Genomic DNA, 19,900 nt, shown 5'->3' with positions numbered 1-19,900 from the left:
ATGTCATGGTGGGCAGCGGTGATAATTTTGTCAGTGTAATTGCAGCTCAAATTTGTGAACTTAGCGAGCAGCAGATCTAATATTGCTAAAAAGGTGAGTAAATTTGAGAAACTTTGAAACTTGCTTGGTTGAAAATTAAGCATAGGACCTGGTCGTCATGTAAAGCCATGGTGGGAAACACACATAACCCTCGTTGTAAACCACAAGCTAAGGCCAGTATTACAATTTGTCAAATCTTGTCTGTCATCAAATTTGATGAAATCTAGAGCCTCGCTGTAGATTTGATCATAAACGTCTCTTGTCTTCAGTTCTGTGCAATGTGACGTTACCACGTGGAGCACTAGCATCGAAGCAGCGTTCTGTCATCTGTAGTGTGTTTATAGACACGGCCAGTAAATACAATTGGCGTACCGTCGACTGCAAAATTAATAGAGACATATGAAGCTGATGAGGCATTTTACTCCATGAGGCTCCCTGAATACAAAAATAAAGACTGGAGAGCTATAAATATATTGCGGAGGTCATTAGCTGTGAGATACAGCCTGGTTGCAAAGCAGCAGATATTAAGAAGAAAATTAATGGCCTCTGCACAAGCTACTCCCACCAGACAGTGCTCACATTGAGCAAATGAGCCAATGTTATTAGATTTGTTGAGTTGTCAGATGTCAAGTTAAAGAAAGTTTCATTGACTTCATCGACACTAATGAAAAAACAGGTGAAGGCATTTTAGTGGACATTCTTAAAAAAACTTAAAGATGGGCTGAGTATTGATAATTGCCGAGGTCAGGAATATGATAATGGCAGCAATATGGATGGAAAATATAGCGATGTGCAAGTTCAGATCCTCAAACAAAATGATATTGCTCAGGTTGTACCATGTGTTGCACATAGTTTAAACCTTATCGGATCGCATGCTGCCACTGTTTCACCTCTAAGGATTACTTTTTTGAACAGTTCGAAAGATATTTAGTATCTTCAGTGGCTCTACAGGAAGGTGGCAAGCTGTGTTAAGTAACTTCGACATTACATTGAAGGCTCATTGTGACACTAGGTGGTCAACCAAACGAAGAGCAGTCACTGCTTTAAAAATAACACTGAATGAACTGTATGCAAGCCTGGAGGAAATGGTTGATATTAACAAAGACAAATCGAACCTGGAAACATCAGTGGGGCCTCAAGGACTCATCAAGCAAATAGACTTGAAATTCCTATGTCTTTTGCTTCTGTGGGAAAGGATTCTAGTCTCAATTGATAAAATCAGCAAGTCACTTTAGAAAGAGTGTTGCAGTCGACAAGGCTAGCAAAATGATAAAGGGATTGTCAAATACGAGTCAGGTCCAGCAATCAACTATGCAACAAAGCAAGCGCAAAAAAATTGGTATCTATGATAATTCTTCTGGAAAAAAAAAAACCTGAAGATCATAAGCCAACGTCTTTCAGACTCAAATGCATGATGACTATCTTGACTCAAAACAGGAGTTTCAGAGGGAAATAAATTTGGTTTATGATGAAATCCTGACAGAACTCACTAAGAGATAGGAGGCAATTTTATTTTCGAACAGGAGAAACACACACACACACACACACACACAGAGAGAGAGACAGACAGACAGACAGACAGACAGAGAGAGAGAGAGAGAGAGAGAGAGAGATCCAAATGCAAAGAGGTTGGGCAGAGATGTCAGTTAAGACGTACGAGGGCAGTAACTTGAAATTAGCGGAGGTTGAGGCCTGGTGGGTAACGGGAAGAGAGAATATATTGAAGGGCAAGTTCCCATCTCCGGAGTTCTGACAGGTTGGTGTCAGTGGGAGGTATCCAGATAACCCGGACGGTGTAACACTGTGCCAAGATGTGCTGGCCGTGCACCGAGGCATGTTTAGCCACAGGGTGATCCTCATTACCAACAAACACTGTCCGCCTGTGTCCGTTCACGCGAATGGACAGTTTGTTGCTGGTCATTCCCACATAGAATGCATCACAGTGTAAGCAGGTCAGTTGGGTAAATCACATGGGTGCTTTCACACGTGGCTCTGCCTTTCATCGTGTACACCTTCCGGGTTACAGGACTGGAGTAGGTGGTGGTGGGAGGGTGCATAGGACAGGTTTTACACTGGGGGCAGTTACAAGGGTAGGAGCCAGAGGGTAGGGAAGCTGGTTTGGGGATTTCATAGGGATGAACTGAGAGGTTGCGAAGGTTAGGTGGGCGGCGTAAAGACACTCTTGGTGGAGTGGGGAGGATTTCGTGAAGGATGGATCTCATTTCAGGGCAGGATTTGAGGAAGTCTTATCCCTGCTGGAGAGCCACAGTCAGAGTCTGATCCAGTCCCAGAAAGTATCCTGTCACAAGTGGTGCACTTTTGGGGTTCTTGTGTGGGAGGTTCAGGGTTTGAGGGGATGAGGAAGTGGCTCTAGCTATTTGCTTCTGTACCAGGTCCGGAGGGTAATTGCAGGATGCGAAAGCTGTTTTCAGGTTATTGGTGTAATGGTTCAGGGATTCAGGACTGGAGCAGATTCGTTTGCCACAAAGACCTAAGCTGTAGGGAAGGGACCGTTTGATATGGAATGGGTGGCAGCTGTCATAATGGAGGTACTGTTGCTTGTTGGAGGGTTTGATGAGGACGGATGTATGAAGCTGGCCACTGGACAGATGGAGGTTAACGTCGAGGAAAGTGGCATGGGATTTGGAGTAGGACCAGGTGAATCTGATGGAACCAAAGGAGTTGAGGTTGGAGAGGAAATTCTGGAGTTCTTCACTCTGAGTCCAGATCATAGAGATGTCAATAAATCTGTACCAAACTTTGGGTTGGCAGACTTGGGTAACCAACAAGGCTTTCTCTAAGCGACCCATAAATAGGTTGGCGTACAAGGGGGTGAAGCCAACCAAGCGCTGTATCATATGTGAGATACAGAGGCAAGTGAGTGCGCTGGGACTTACCCCAGTTCACTGCTAGTAGTGCCACGTCACCTTAAACGCGTCTGCATGTAGCGCTCAAGTACTGCACCACAATTTAGTATGAAATTAAAAATCAAAATTTATGTTTGAAATTATGTTAAATAATAGTTTAGTGTAATGATGTTCTAAACTTAATAGTTTACGGAAAAATGCTGTTTTAAGAGAAAAATCAGAGACGCTAAATAATGACGCCAGGAAGCCAGAATTTGGTCAGAATGTGCAGTTAGAAGTTATAAATAAGTTATGCCCGTTTCAAAAACCATAAAACAAAAATTAACGCCAGAATCCACGATTTTCGGAAAAATAAGGTGCTAAATAATGGAAAATTTATTTTATGCTTCAGTACACCCCAAAAATAATAACAGAGAGTCCATGTTAATCTACCTCTTCTAGTTTGAGGAATTAAATGAAAACTAATTTTAACTAAAATGTACCTAAGTGTTGTAAATTAAGTACCTGAAATTTTAATGACAGAGGATTTTGGTTAAACCAGATGATCAAATATATCAAATAATAGAGCTACACCAAGTTTAACACTTTAATTGCCAAATACAATCTGACCGTGATCCAGATTTTCGGCGAAAAATGCCAGTAACCATCTTCTCGTTCATTTTTTCCGCACTTGAAGGCAAAGTTGTTAGCATTTCCTAGCAAAGACGCACAAGGAAGGTCGAAGGCACAGTATACTGATCTTTTCAGTTGTCAGTGCGATATTTCGAGTAAAATAAACTTCTCTGGTGTTTATTTACCGAGTATTTCGTGGCAGCATGGCGTCGTCAAGTAAGAAGTTGTTGTTCAATATGAGTGATTTAGGCAACAATATGATAAGTAGTGAAAGTGAAGATGAATTTGCAGGATTTGCAGAAAGTGAATCGGATTGTGAGATGTCCACTGGGGAAGAGGACTCTTCGTTTTCTTCTTGAAGTGACGATTGTGCGTCAGCAAATGACGACGACAACCAAACAACAGAATTACAGTGCAAATACTTTTGTTGAAATAATGGATAAGGCATCAGATAATCTGTCCCCTCGAAGCTTTGTGTATGCAGAACTACCAGGCCCTAAACATATACCAGCAAACGCCACACCAATTGATTTTTGCAGTTTGTTGTTTTCGCAGCAGCTTCTAACAATTATGGTGACAGACTAACAGATACGCTCGCCAGGTGATTCAGTCAACGCGTTTACCGCCAAATTCGAGAATCAAATGATGGCAACCAACAACTGTAGCAGAAATGAGGGCTTTTATAGCAGTGATTTTGAATATGGGACTGATAGAAGATTTTTAGTTATTGGTCAACTGATGCAAACCTGTCGACACTGTGGTTTTCGCAAATGTTTTCACGTAACAGGTTTCACTTGTTGCTGCAGTTCTTACATTTTGTAGAAAATTCGAATGTTCACCCTCCTGGTCACCCATTATATGATCCAACAGCCAAATTTCAAGTGTTGGTGGATATTGCCAACAATGTTTTCCGTCGCTACTACACTCCACACCAGCAACTGACTGCTGATGAAAACTAATCCAGTACCTCCCCAACAAACATCACAGGTGGGGAGTCAAATTTTGGATGCTATGTGATTCAGTAGTAAATTACTGCCTAGGGTTTTATGCATACCGTGTTGCAAAAAGTGACGATGACAAAAACGAAATAAAAGAGAATGGCCTGGGATATGTAGTCATCATGAACGTACTAGCTCTTGGGAGCTACATGCAAAAAGGTTACCTTGGGTTTTGTGATAACTTTTTTACATCTATTCCTCTGGCAGAAAAGCTGTATTCAGTCGGCACTTATCTAACGGGAACAATTAGAAGAAACAGAAAATTCCTGCCATGTGGTCACCTGTCGAATTATGCTGTAGGTCAGCTAAAGTTTTTCAGGAAATGTTTTATACTTCTATGTGGCTTCAGACAGAAGAAATCAGATAGAAATCCAGTCCTTGTGAGTACAACATCCTCTGCTACATCATCAGAAAAGACAATTCGTAATAGACTGCCGGTCAAGAAACCAGGTGTGATTTTTGAATATAATAAGTATATGGGTGGCATTGACTTATCTGATACGATGGCATACCGCTATTTAGATGAGAGGAGGACCGTCAAGATGTGGAAGAAGGCAGTGTTCAGCATAACTGCCAGGATGTTGCTGAATGCATATGTTTTGTATAAGGAAAGCCTAAACCCCAATGACAAACCACTGATACGGCTGAAGTTCAAAAGCATAGTAATTTGCAAACTCACTCAACAGTGGTTTTAGGCAAGGACTGTAACCACAAGTGCAATAGATATAAATGTACCTGCTCCAACAGTATATGGTGTAGACACTCTTCCGGGGAGAAAGGAACGCTACTGCAGTGTTTGTTCTACGAAGGATAAGAAGTGGCGCTCACGAACAGCATGTGTTTGTTGCAAGAAAGGACTGAATCCTTCATGTCTGCAAGTAGTTGTCATAACTGCAACCTCACATTTGACAATGATTTATGACTGAAGAACTGAGAGAACACGTTCAGAGCAAAACAATTTTTTTTGTAATGTTATGTTTTGTTTTTTCCTTAGTGTAATAAAAATTTTTGTATTCCTTTATGATGTTTTTGTTAAGGAAACTACAGAGATTCCATATATATACCTGAAATTTTTTAGTATATCATTTGATGGGTCTCAGAGTAAATTGAAATCAAAGTTTTATTTTTTTCGATAAACCCCATCATGAAAATAATTTTTTTCTCTGAAAATATGTTCTTTGCAATATGTATTGCACATGTAACTGTAGCCAGCAGCATTCCCTAAAAATTAAATAAAAATTACATCCCTTTATGCATTAGTTTAGATTTTATTGCAAGTATGGCAGAGGTCTGCATTTTACTGAAAAATTGCATGGCACTTTTAACATGATCTTTTGAGAAAACGTCTGGCACTAAAAGGGTTAAGACTTAACATAAATAGCAACTGATGTAAGTTTTAGCAAAGGTATGGTTCAGAGGTAACAATCTACCGTTAGTTCCACTAAATAAATTCTATTAAGTAAAGTTTTCATTCTAGCAAGCTGAAACTTTCTACGTGCTTTCAAACTGCATATCTGCAAAAATTAAGAAGTTTCTGAAGTAATTGGTATTATGTGCCCGAGATAGCGGTCATTTGTAGACTGCCGCCATATGCAAATAGAGACAACAGATGTTTTCTCTGTAGTCCGCAACGGCACCTTATAAATACAGCCCCTGAAGCAGTAGGAAGGTTCAATTCGCTCTCAGACACTGTGAGGTCCACGCCAGTTAAACATTGGTCGCACTCTGCCTCTGATGATGTCAGAGCCGAGCTGTGACAAGTGTGTATTTGGCAGTGAAAACGGATAGTGAACTCGCAAAGACTGTACGCCGTCCTGGATCGTTTAGAATTCGATAAAATAACTATTAGTGTGCCGTCAGTGTGAAATTCAATTCCGCGTGGCAAGTGGTGAATTTATTTTCACTTTTATGGCGAGCATTAATTTTTGAACATTTGTTGCGAACTTTCAATTGAGTGATGTTAGTCAGGGCGAAAAACAATCTGGTAGGAAGTTACCGTAGAGGTCTCCTCTGAACTGCTTAAGGTGCTGTTAGATTAGAAAGACTTTTTCAATTGAACATAAAGCAATTTTAAGTGTTGTTTGTGAGAAACTTTAAATCTTGATTGGAACTTTAAACTTTTACTGAAGTCATAGTCCTGATCCCGCAAAGAAATGGGAAATGGACACTTTTCTTTCAGTGAGCTGGACCGGAATGTGGCCGTGCAGACTGGAAACTAAGGTCAGTATGTTTCCCTTCGCTTTCTGGCTGACCACCAAGTTAGTTGCCAGGATCATGTGATTAAAGATGGCATCAAAACTTTAAACCAGTGAAGTAGCTTACTCGTTGCCCCACACACTTCCGATCCCTCCAAAGAGCTATCATCTAGCAACATTTGGGTGAAAATTTTGTTTTCATATGTTTTAATTTGTAAATTAGATTCTGTTTACAATACGTATGCCTGGAGACGAAGCAGGAAAAAAATCGTTTGAAGTATTGTACTTTAATTTTCGAAAATATGAGAAGTTTTGTGAATGCATATTAAAAATTCTTTAGGCCTGTCCACTTGCTAACACTGCCATTAGAATGTTTTCCACATACTAAAATGTTCCAATAAAAATTTCTGCAATAGCGCAGAAATGTGCCAGCAACATAACAAATATTTCAAGTTTCTTGGATTGGCCATTTCCTGCAACATCTGTATCAATTACGAGACCACAAGATATGAAATGATTTAGTGAAATGCAGAAATTTTGACTCCCAACATGTCAATGACATGCAAAAGAATGGAGAAGTGCAATTCAACAGTTAAAGGAAATGAGCCACTTCTAATTTTCTTTTTACATTAAAATTTATATGTAAACACTAAACCTAAAATCAACATTGGTAAGCCAACATATCAGGACACACAGCAACAATGGCTTGTTAACACAAGCAAGATGCACTTGGGTAACTAAATACATTAATTTTCAGTATGCAAAAGGCATTTTAACTGAAACAAATATTTTTTGCTGGTTCAAAGGAAAGTAATTTATATTAAAAACATCAAATACTTCTGCATCTTCTATGAACATTGCTGGACCTGTTCCATAATGGGACATGAAAGGAGGGACCTGAATCCACATTCCTTTCATTTATCATCTCTAATTAATATCAGCATTTCCTTCAATGAAACCTGACAGTTTCACATTGTAAATAGTCTGCAAACACCTCAATAACTACAAGGCCCGTCTAAAAAGTATCTGACCTTCGGCCAGGGTTGGGACCCTAATCCCCTTCAAAGTAGGCCCCTTGTGCTTGCACACACTTGGCCATCGATCCTTTCACTGCCAGAAACACCTCTGGAAGTCTTTTGGAATGGTGTTCAGCTCCGTCGTCGTGTTCCACATTATCTCTTCTTTACTCTCAAATGGGATCCTTTCAGTGGTGTCTTCAATTTTGGAAACGACCAGAAGTCACAAGGAGCCATGTCTGGAGAGTGGGGAGGCTGGCGAACCGGCTTTAATTCCACATTTGGCCGAGAAATTTTGGATAAAATAGGATGAATGTGCGGGGGTATTGTGATACAGTTGCCAGTTTTTCACAGTCCGTGTTTGACTTTTGCGCTGAATGCGCCATGGAGTCACCGGAAAACATATTGATAGTACTCCTTTGTCACTGTTTGTCCTTCCCGTGTGTATTCGTAATGCTGACTTGTCTTCTTTGAAGTCTGCGGAATTTTGCATCACCTTGATTTTGCTTTGCACCTGCCACACTTTCTTCAGCCTTGGAGACTCAGGATGCTTCCATTGTGATGATTGTCTTGTTTCTGGGTCATACCCGTACACCCATAACTCATCTCCAGTTATCACAGTGTTCAGAAAGCCAGGATCAGTGTAGGTGGTGTCCAGAAGATACTGCGCAACGTCAAAAAGGAGGTCTTTTGTTCAGGCGACAACAACTTGGGCAAGAATTTCGCAGCTACTCTGTGCATATTCAAATCATCCAAAATTGCATGTGCAGAATCTTTACTCACTCCAGCCTCTCGGGCAATCTCCCGCACGGTCAAATGATTATGTGCCCTCACCAAATTTTGCACCCTTTCAACAGCTGCACTCCAAGCATTTTGGGGCCTGTCGGAACGATGGTCACTCTCCGCTGATGTGAAGCCATTTTTGAATTGGTTGAACCACTCCTTAATTTGTGTTACACCCATTGCATCTTCTCCGAATACCTGCTGAATCTTACAAATTGTTTCGCTTTGAGAATCACCAAGCTTTTGACAAACTTGAAGCAGTATCTTTGCTCAAATCAAAAGTCTGATACTTTTAGACAGACCTCTTAATATTTTTACCTGCTTCAATACACCCATTCTTCAAAGTGAAAGTGTGAATGGCCATGACAATAGTTGCAATGGCCAGTGACTTGCCAGCGTGCATTGCACAGTGTAGAGCTTCCTGCAGCACATCTTCGCCTTCTGCTAATACTGAGGGCAAGAGCTTCTCACGACTGCAAGCCGCGCCAGTTCCAGAAATGCGTGTTGTACCACGAGACACAGTAAAGACCACTGCCAGTGCTCAACCTGTAAGATCAAATGAAACAAAACACGGAATATTGTTATCTGTTCTCAACCTTTGATACACAGGTGCAATAAAATGTAAAAAAAATGAAAGACGAGGCAAATTCATATGCAATGATGTACATCATTAGCATGTGTTACACCATGACAGTGAACTTACACAAATAAGTACATTAATCAGAAAAAAACATAACAATTAGTCCAGTCAACGAAGTCCATAAAGGTCGGCTAGAAAAAAAATTTAGTCATCAATTTTTGCACAGTGCTGTAGCTATCTCCAGCTGACTGCAGGCGATGGGGCGATGCACAGTAGCAAGGAAAGGATACAACGTGACGCTTCAGCCACTAGTGTCATTCTGCCACTTCAGTCTGTTTCACACATTGCCGTGTGTGCTTTGAACGTGTGGTGGTGGTGACCTCTTCTCCAGTGTACTTGTGTGGCCAATTACATTACTTGCGAAATGTTCACTACGGCTGACAGATGAGAAAAGCACCAAGTGTTATCGAGCAAGAAAGAGCTATTGTGCTCCGAGTGTATAATCCTATAAAAGAGAGGTAAAAGTAGACAACTTGCCACGATGTGGTGCTCGTCCCAACACTGTCTACAGACAAGAGTGACTGCGTACTGAGCATCGTATATAAAGCAAAACTATTGCGTCTATTAAAGCCAGTGGGTCAGCATCTTTTAAATCTCCAGGGAAGTGACCCAGTCTTATGAAGGAAGTAAGTGATCTGGACAATTTCTCTGAGAACATTTTACATTAGAAAATATTTGTATGTTTTCGAGAGGTGAATATCCAATTGCAAACAATTCAATTTCACAAATGAACGAGAACTTTGATTTTAACTGCAGTCTACATCTACATCCATACTCCGCAAGCCACCTGACGGTGTGTGGCGGAGGGTACCCTGAGTACCTCTATCGGTTCTCCCTTCTATTCCAGTCCCTTATTGTTCATGGAAAGAAAGATTGTCGGTATGCCTCTGTGTGGGCTCTAATCTCTCTGATTTTATCCTTGTGGTCTCTTCGCAAGAGATACGTAGGAGGGAGCAATATACTGCTCGACTCTTCGGCGAAGGTATGTTCTCGAAACTTCAACAAAAGCCCGTACCGAGCTACTGAGCGTCTCTCCTGCAGAGTCTTCCACTGGAGTTTATCTGTCATCTCCGTAATGCTTTCGCGATTACTAAATGATCCCGTAACTAAGCGCGCTGCTCTCCGTTGGATCTTCTCTATCTCTTCTATCAACCCTATCTGGTACAGATCCCACACTGCTGAGCAATATCCAAGCAGTGGGCGAACAAGCGTACTGTAACCTACTTCCTTTGTTTTCGGATTGCATTTCCTTAGGATTCTTCTAATGAGTCTCAGTCTGGCATCTGCTTTACCGACGATCAACTTTGTATGATCATTCCATTTTAAATCACTCCTAATGTGTACTCCCAGATAATTTATGGAATTAACTGCTTCCAGTTGCTGACCTATTTTGTAGCTAAATGATAAGGGATCTATCTTTCTATGTATTCGCAGCACATTACACTTGTCTACATTGAGATTCAATTGCCATTCCCTGCACCATGCGTCAATTCGCTGCAGATCATCCTGCATTTCAGTACAATTTTCCATTGTTACAACCTCTCGATACACCACAGCATAATCTGCAAAAAGCCTCGGAGAACTCCCTACGTCATCCACAAGGTCATTTATGTATATTGTGAATAGCAACGGTCCTATGACACTCCCCTGCGGCACACCTGAAATCACTCACACTTCAAAAGACTTCTCTCCATTGAGAATGACATGCTGCGTTCTGTTACCTAGGAACTCTTCAATCCAATCACATAATTGGTCTGATAGTCCATATGCTCTTACTTTGTTCATTAAACGACTGTGGGGAACTGTATCGAACGCCTTGCGGAAGTCAAGGAACACGACATCTACCTGTGTCTATGGCCCTCTGAGTCTCATGGACAAATAGCGCGATGGACAACACTGCGAATATTAAAGGCCACGGAGGGAAGTGATACTGCGGTTGCAACTGCAGGACAGTGTTTTTACTAAGAATGCAGGAGATTCTCGACAGTGGAACAACTCACACTTATTATATCGACAAAACGTATATGAACCAGAACTGTGCAAGGTCAGTGTGCTGGAAAATGAGTGATGGATTTGGTAGTCTTAAAAGTTCCAGTAGATAAGGGCAGTTTACTTACTATTGTAGACGAAGTGTCAGCAGATACACAGTTTTTTCCTAAGAGTAAACTGGTATTTAATGCTTCAAAGTCAAAGAGCTCTGACGATTACCACAGTGAAATGACGAACAATCCTTCACAAAACAGTTATTACCATACCTGTGCCCAAATTCAGTTATTGTAATCAGTAATGCCATGCGTGTCCACTAAGTGCAAATCAATGAAGTTTCATGTATCACTTAGTTACTGAGTAATAACATCCCTCACAATCTGTCACAAACCAGAAAGGAAATGATGCTGATTGTGAACGCAAATAAGCCAGTTTGTCGTACCTAGATAAGATCACTAAACGATTACATTCCCACAAAGCTTACATTGCAGAAAAGAATAATACCTTTAAACTGCAGATGTCTAGTCTTACGCATGCAGCAATCTAGAGCATCACGATTTCTGCACGGAGAGTGTGAGGCGTGCAGAAAGTTGCAGACAGAGAACTAGCAATAAGATATTAGTAGGACTATTAGGGAACCTTTTGTACTAAACAACCACGAGCCAGATTCGCCCCAGTCCGACAGCGATGAAGGTAGTGTCTATTTACTGGCTCAAAGTTGGCAAGTACTAAATTCACCATTGCTTTGTCCGTGTAGCAGTTTGATCTGTTGTGTTACATGTTAGTAGCTATTAACCCATCTTTGAAACAACGATTAAGTAATCTTATATTTTATTTACGCAGAGGCAAATAGTGATCTCCAGTAGCTATCTTAAGTGTACGTGGTAATTTGACATTTCAAAAATCTGTCATTTTTAACTTGTTCCGATTTGACAAACTGTGAAAGTTGAAGGTGAGTTAGATGAGCAGTTCAGTTCATAAGGTTGACTAGAATGTATAAAGCACAAGTTTATGATCGACAGTTAACATTATTTCAAAATAGGTTATGTTAATATCTCACACTTTGGTGTTATTACACACTGATTAATGGTGTTTCTCTTTATTAATTCCCCACATGTACTTCACATGACTTCCTGTCTTGGCTGATCCAGGTATGCTTTGCTAAAATGTCATTTGTAATTTCTGCAGAGTCAAGGTGTTCACTCAACTAAATTTAACTCCCACAGTTCAAATCATTTCAGTGTACATTTGTTTTCTTGCCATCTGTGGTTGTTCTGAAATAGTGGTGGAAAATTGTGTTGTCTACAAAATGGCTTACTATATACACTGATCTGAGCAGCAACTGGGGTGTTCCTAGCAATATAAATGAAAAATTTAATGATACCTCGTCACACATTTCCAGCTGGTCTACCACAATTTGAGCAGAGTGCTCCTTCCTTAGGAAGTGTCACCGTCTACGCTGTTTCGCCTCGATAAAAAGTATCGCGTGTAATCGTACAGACTGTATCGAAAGCAGCAGACCAAAAATAGATTATAATCCACAAAAACAGCAGAGCAAAACTACTCATTTATGTCTGAAGTATGATATTAAAGTAGAAGTAGAATATTCATTACTGAAGTCCACGTCATGTAAGATGGCCCAATTTTCAGCCGTTCAGCATCAAAATTCGAGAAACCTGTAACAAATGGGTAGTTTTGACAACGATGTTTTAAAGCAGTCTTTGTGAATGGTGACTACCCGACATCACAAAAGCTTGTCGCAATTATGCACGGCTCCAAAGGTCGCACTTCGTCAATGCAAAGAATTTTACAAGACTTTTGTTTCAATTGTGTTAAGAGGAGAATTTTAGTTGAAAGAAAGGACTCAGGTGTAACACAAACTACATCACTTATACAGACGCACAATAAATAAGGAGTCAATTCAACAGTGTATTACCTTAATGAACGTGTGATCAAAATCATTCCTGGAACACCTGCATAAAAATGAGTGATGGTACTGGCAGTTTTAAAGTTCCCATAGGAATAGGTTCTGATAATTATTTGGTATGATAGCTCCTCTTCTGGTTTTGTTCTTGAGTGCAAACTACTACTACTACTACTACTACTACTACTACTACTACTACTACTACTACTAATAATAATAATAATAATAATAATGATAAAAGCACTGACTACCATTTGGAAATGAACGCAGTAGTTTCATGAAGTTGTACACTGAACAATTCTTGGCATACATTGCTTCGAAGGTGGTCATTGCCAGTTGTTAAGCTGCTGTTACAGAGAAAACATCAAACACCAGGAAAGTGGGTATTTTACCCTGGATTAAAAATAAAAATATTTTGTACAGTATAAATTTTACTCATGCCAAACTACTGAAGCTCATTAATTTATACAAGTCCCGCAACGAAACAAACTGACTTTACTTTCTTGCACGTGGTTGTGGTCACATAGTTTTGCGTTAACCACATATCACTGTCAGTATAATCAAACAGAATTAATTTATCAAAGGTTACAGGCTATGTGGGGTGGGGTGTGTTGGGGGTTGGAGGGGAGAGGAATTTAAGGTAGCAGACACTGAATCACTTGTGCATGAAGCAACATACGTCCTCCCTTCAGCATGTGGCATGCTGAAATTCTTCAAAAAATGTTTGTCAACATTTCAACTGTCTACATAGTATATGTGAACTTATTAGTCTCTACTGATAAGGAATTTGTATCCTATGGAGTATGCTAACTAATGTTCAACAGATTGCCGAACGATATGTTAATCTTTTCCCAGCGAGTTTTATTCTCTAATAACTTTAGAGACTGCTCTGGATAAATTTGTCAAAAACTCTGGTATTTCCACAGGTCAACACCTGTCATTTTCAAGGCACAAATTGTAAAATTCCTTAAAATGTCAGGGACAGTTATCCGCCTAGACATTAGTGGTTTCTGATGTTATCGGTCAGCATTTACTCACATTATTCGCAAAAGGTGGCTAACTGGTGCTTGTTCCAAAGATTATAGATTTGGTCTCACTGTAATGTAGAACAAGTTTGTCATAATGCCTGCTCACAGTGAAAAATACAACAACATACTGAACGTTTTTATGATAAGTCTTTACATTAGTCTTTTTTTACACAGAGTGATTACAGTTTAACTACAGTGAAAGACACCTACATACATGCCTTACACACATTTTTTAAGAATTCCTATCACAGAAGATAGATTAAGGAAAAACAAACCTATGTTTTTGGCATCTGTAGACTTACAGGAAGCTTTCCACAATTCTGACTGGAATACTTTCTTTGAAGTTCTGAAGATAGCAGAGGTAAAATATAGAGAGCGAAAGCCTATTTACAACTTTTACAGAAATCAGACGGCACTTGTAAAATTGAGGGGCATGAAAATAAATCAGTGGTTGAGAAGGGAGTGAGAAAGGGTTGTAGCCCATCCCTGATGTTATCCAATCTGTACACTAAACAAGCAGTAAAAGAAACCAAACAAAAATTTGGAGTAGGAATTAAAGTTCAGGGAGAAGCATGAAAAACTCTGAAATTTGCCAAAGATATTGTAATTCTGTCAGACAGCAAAGGTCTTTGAAGAGCATTTCAACAAAATGAACAGTGTCTTGAAAGGAGGATGATGAACAAAATCAAAACGAGGATGAGGGCATGTAGTCAAATAAAATGATGCTGAGGGAATTAGATTAGGAAATAACACAGTAGTAAATGAGTTTTTGCTATTTGAGAAGCAAAATTACAGATGATGGTCGCAGTAGAAAGGATACAAAATGTAGACTGGCGATGGCAAGGAAAGAGTTTCTGAGGAAGAGAAAATTGTTAACATCGAGTATAGATTTGTCAGGAAGCCCTTTCTGAAAGTATTTGTACAGAGTGTAGCCATGTATATAACCGAAACAGACGATAAATAGTTTAGACAAGAGAATAGAAGCTTTCAAAATGTGATTCTACAGAAGAATGCTGAAGAATAGATGGATAGATCACTTAACCCTAGGATGCATATACAGGGCCTCCGAGGCCCTTGTGTGTCTTCATTTTTAAAAAAATCTGTAATTTTTTGTTTGATTTCAAACTGCTTTCCAGTACTCTTTCACTAACACTGTGACATTCCTCCTATCAAGTCTGAATGAGATACCTTTTTAAGTTTTTTGTATAATTCAATACGTTTACCCATACACCGTGAATGCATAAGCAGGGCTTCAGAAGCCCTCACACATTTATAAATGTTCTTTAGCCTATATTGTATTCAACATTTGTTTGGGAGCAGTTATTAACTCAACAATAACTGTAGTGGTATTTCCAGGAGTGCCAACAGCAACAGCAACAGCAACAGCTGTAGTAGTAATAGGATAACTAAAAAATAGTACACACTACTTTCACATATTGGCGATGTCTGTATTATTGATCTTTTTGCTATCAAAAATTTTATTATTGCGTAGTATTGTTATCCTGTGTTGCTCTTGTCAGCCTAATTGTTACTGTAGTTTGTTTGTTGCTGCAAGGCCCATATTGTTACGAGTATGACTCGTTTAGTGCTGCACAAGCTGCTGTTCGAGAGACACGCCTTTTGCTATGGCTTCGACACGCAAAGCAAGAGAGTCAGTACGTGCAAATGCAGCTAACTTTGAAAGTAGTGTGGCTCAGTGGTTTGAAGATGATGATTCTTGCGAGGAAGGAAATATTTTTGAAGACGCAAGTAGTGTAGAGTCAGTCAATGAACCCGCAGATGTGAATATTGAGGCAGATGACAGTCCTTCCGATAACATTACTTCATCAGAGTCTGAAAATGAAGAACCACCACAAAAAGATATAGAAGACCCCACACACATTAGTTGGAATGGAACGATTTGGAAATTAGATCCTCCTGCAACTTTTCGTACGCCTATCCATAATATTGTAAAGAAGGCACCTGGTCCAGCCCGTGGTTTGAAAACCTGTAAACCTAAGGATGCCTGGGACTATTTCATTTCCGAGGAAATACTAGAGGAAATCATCAACTGCACAAATATTGAAGGCAGAAGACTGGCTGCTTTACGTGGTAAAATGTGGAAAAACGTTTCGCTTGTTGAAATGGAGGGTTTTCTTGGTCTTTTACTGCTTTCTGGTGTTCAGAAGAGTTGAGGCTCCCTATTAGAGAATTATTCTTGGATGAAAAGGCAAATCCTATATATAAGGCCACCATGTCAGTAAATAGATTCGAGTATACAAGGAGAATGATTAGATTTGATGACCGGCGTCTGTGACGACAGGCATACCCGTGAAGCTCGACCTGCAGATGACAAACTTGCAGCTGATCGCTATGTATAGGAACTATTTCTTGACAAGTGTAGAAATAGAATGATTCCCAATGATTCGCTCACAGTTGACGAACAGCTAGTCCCATTCCATGGAAGATGCAGCTTCACCCTGCATATGCCCTCTAAACCAGCCAAGTATGGCATAAAAATATTTTGGTTATGTGATGCTACATCTTCATATGCTTTAGACGGAATTCTTTACACGGGAAGGAAGCCCCATGAACCTATTCAGAAACATCTTTGATTGAATGTGGTGAAAGATCTTGCTAAATGCATTGAAGGATCATCAAAAAATATTACTTTTGACAACATCTTTACTAGTGTGCAGCTGGCAGAAGAGATGCTTCAGAAGCAAATTACAGTGGTGGGAACAATCAAACAAAATAAACCAGAAATTCCTAATGAGATGAAACCATCTGCCTCAAGAGCGATTCATTCCTCTGTTTGCATTTAGAGGTGACATTACAATGGTGAGTTATGTTCCCCAAAGGAAAAAAAATCTGTAGTTCTCATTAGCACAATGCATCACGACAGAAACATCGATGAAACTCATGCAAAAAATAAACCAGACATAATAAAGTTTATAACTCTGCGAGTGTGGACTAGATCAAATTGACTAGAAAATTTGTTATTACACTTGCAAGACACAAACAAGAAGATGGCCATTTGCATTATGGATGAATATGATGGACGTCACAGCAATGAACAGTGAAATTTTATTTTCCACCCAACATCTGACATTCCATAGTGGAAGAAGTGATAAATGGCGTTTGCTCTTAAGAGACTTAGCAGAGGAATGGTAAGACCACTAATGGAACTTCGCATTCAGATCCCTAATCTTCCACAGAAAATCGTTGATGCTATGCAAAGATGTGGTGTTCAAAAAGATGTCATATTGCCGAACCAACTACCTGTTTCAGGAAAAAGAAGAAGATGCAATTATTGTCCATATAATAAACACAGGAAAAGTGCTATGACATGTATTAAGTGTAAAAGCAACATAGTGGCATTCTTTGTGCTTCTTGTTTGTCACATGTTGAAAACTAAGAAAAATGCAATTTTATGTGAACAATGAATAATAACTTTGTCAAAATATTGCCTATATACATAATATTGTGAATAATGAGTATGTTTTAATTGAAGAAATTGGTTGTAATAAATATTATAAAATGTAAACTGCAACTTATAAGTGAATTAATAAAATTATTTGTATATGTTGTATGTAAAAGGATGTAACTAATAAAAATTCACTCTTATTAGAGTTTTTTTTTTTTAAATTAATAAAATGTTAATCAGGCCCACCAGATCCTGTTACTGCATCTTAGGAATCTTTCAATATGACAAATTTGACAGAAAAATTTAACTCCAAAGAATGATTATATGAAAAGAGGAAAATTTTAAATTGAGGCCCTGCATATGCATTCATGTGTGTTTTCGGCACCATGCATCCTAGGGTTAACTAATGAGGAGGTACTGAGCAGAATTGGGGAGAAGAGGAATTTGTGGCACAACTTTACTAGAAGGGATCAGTTGGTAGGACATGTTCTGAGGCATCAAGGGATTACAAATTTAGTACTGGAGGGCAGCGTGGAGGGCAAAAATTGTAGAGGGAGAGTAAGAGATTAATACACTAAATAGTGTGAGAAGGATGTAGGTTGCAGTAGTTATTCAGAGGTGAAGAGGCTCGCACAGGATAGACTAGCACGGAGGGCTGCATAAAGCCAGTCTTCAGACTGAAAGACCACAACAGAGTAGAAGCAGCCTGGTATGGTAAGCACCTAAACGGCTGAAGCCACTGCAATCATTTAAGGCTTATTGTTGGTCCCACATGTTATTTTAATGATCCACACCCAGAGAAACACAAACATAAATGAAATTTTCCCTCGGCAACATCAGATCATACTAGATAATCATCTGCTATGGTTTTACAGCGAGCCACACTTTACACTAGAAGGCTAAACATTACTTGTTATCCACTTCCTACAATTAGTAGAATGTACATTTTTTTATCTGGAAATAGAAGAGATGAATAAATTAAGGAGACTTTCCTGTGGACGGACTGTAATAAAAACTTGCTACATTCTACTTGATTACTTTCTAGTTGGAGATTAAAATGGCACATGCTGAAAAATATAATTACATTTATAGATTTTTCTATGTCTAAGTTTGATTAATACATAAGATGTTATGTAGTACTACATGGTGTAAATACTTAAATTCTTTAGCTCGATCCTACCTCCACTTTCAAATCACTGCACAGCTCTTACAAAAAGCATTTATTTTAAGAAATTACTGCAATGAAACCAAGACAAAGTGGAATTGCATTTCTACTGATATTTTTCTCGATCATTAGATGACAAAATTATTAAGTTCTCTTTGCCTCTAAGGCACTTCCATTTCGATTTTTCTACTTTAACTGAAAGAAAAATGAGAGGATTTGGCATACCCCCCCCCCCCCCCCCCGAACACTGCAGGACAGGTAAATGAATTTCTATCAACTGATGTGTCAGATCCTCACACAGTTCAAACCAGTTTAAAGGATGATGTGTGTGTGACTGTTTCAGTCTCCATTTGGTGGGCTTGTCTCCAGCAGCAAAAGATCCTCTCTTCTGCAACTGAAGGTTGAAGATAACAGGTGCTGCCACAAGGGTTTCACCACTATCCTATTAGAGCCATCTTACAGGACAATGATTTCACAGTTGTGTTGGTTTTGTTTTCACATTGTCGTAACTAGTCGAATTTTGAAGCACATAAGAAATGTGTGGTTATAGACTCGTGAACATCGACTTACATTTAGGAGAATTTCTTCACTAAACGAAGAACCAAAAAAGTACCTGAAAATTTTTCATATTGAAAAATGAGTTCTTATACATTTCAGTATCAGCTAAAGAACATTCAAGACAAAAATTTTGAATCAGAACATTTTTACAGGTGCATAACACAAGAAGCAAAAATATCTAGAACAATGAACAAAGTTGAATTAGTGCACAGTCATTGTTTTGTACTGAACTCACCGACTCCAATTCATTATACACAAGCCCTTGCATTTTAAGTTTTACGAACATTTGTCCCTGACGAGAAAAGGAGTTTATCACAGTTCTTTGACTCATCAGGAAGAGTCCAGTGTCATTTTGGATTATGTCTTTGTGCGCCTTCACCAAAGGCGATTCGTCCTTTTCGAGCCTTACAAAGTTCCTCAGGATGTTGTCCACTACTGTTCTTTTGTTAGTGATGCTGTACATTACAATACATTGCCATCTTGTAGAGATGCATTTTGCTCTCTCATGCATAGCCTGAATGAGTGCATAACAATGTGTGTGTGTGTGTGTGTGTGTGTGTGTGTGTGTGTGTGTGTGTGTGTGTGTGTGTGGTGGGGGGGAGTATGTACAAACGCAGGGAAAGGTTATCTATGTCATAACTACACACAGTGGTTCACGTAATGTGGGAAATACTAATACAGTT

The 19,900-nt window shown here is 39.4% G+C and overlaps 1 protein-coding gene and 1 long non-coding RNA gene across 2 annotated transcripts in view; both read right to left on the bottom strand.

Annotated features, from left to right (window-relative positions):
- Positions 1 to 19,900, bottom strand: part of LOC126213438 (uncharacterized) — a 175,981-nt gene that overhangs the window by 4,419 nt on the left and 151,662 nt on the right. The window lies entirely within an intron of this gene.
- LOC126213441 (uncharacterized) overlaps positions 7,304 to 19,900 on the bottom strand; it is a 29,637-nt gene continuing 17,040 nt past the window's right edge. The window contains exon 4 of the long non-coding RNA XR_007541171.1: positions 7,304 to 9,056. This is a non-coding gene — a long non-coding RNA (uncharacterized LOC126213441). The remainder of the gene's footprint in view (positions 9,057 to 19,900) is intronic.

Source organism: Schistocerca nitens, chromosome 11, assembly GCF_023898315.1.
Source record: "Schistocerca nitens isolate TAMUIC-IGC-003100 chromosome 11, iqSchNite1.1, whole genome shotgun sequence".
In the NCBI taxonomy this organism is placed as follows: Eukaryota; Metazoa; Arthropoda; class Insecta; order Orthoptera; family Acrididae; genus Schistocerca; species Schistocerca nitens.
Note: the sequence above shows the minus strand (reverse complement) of the source record. Positions and strands in the feature narration are given on the sequence as shown.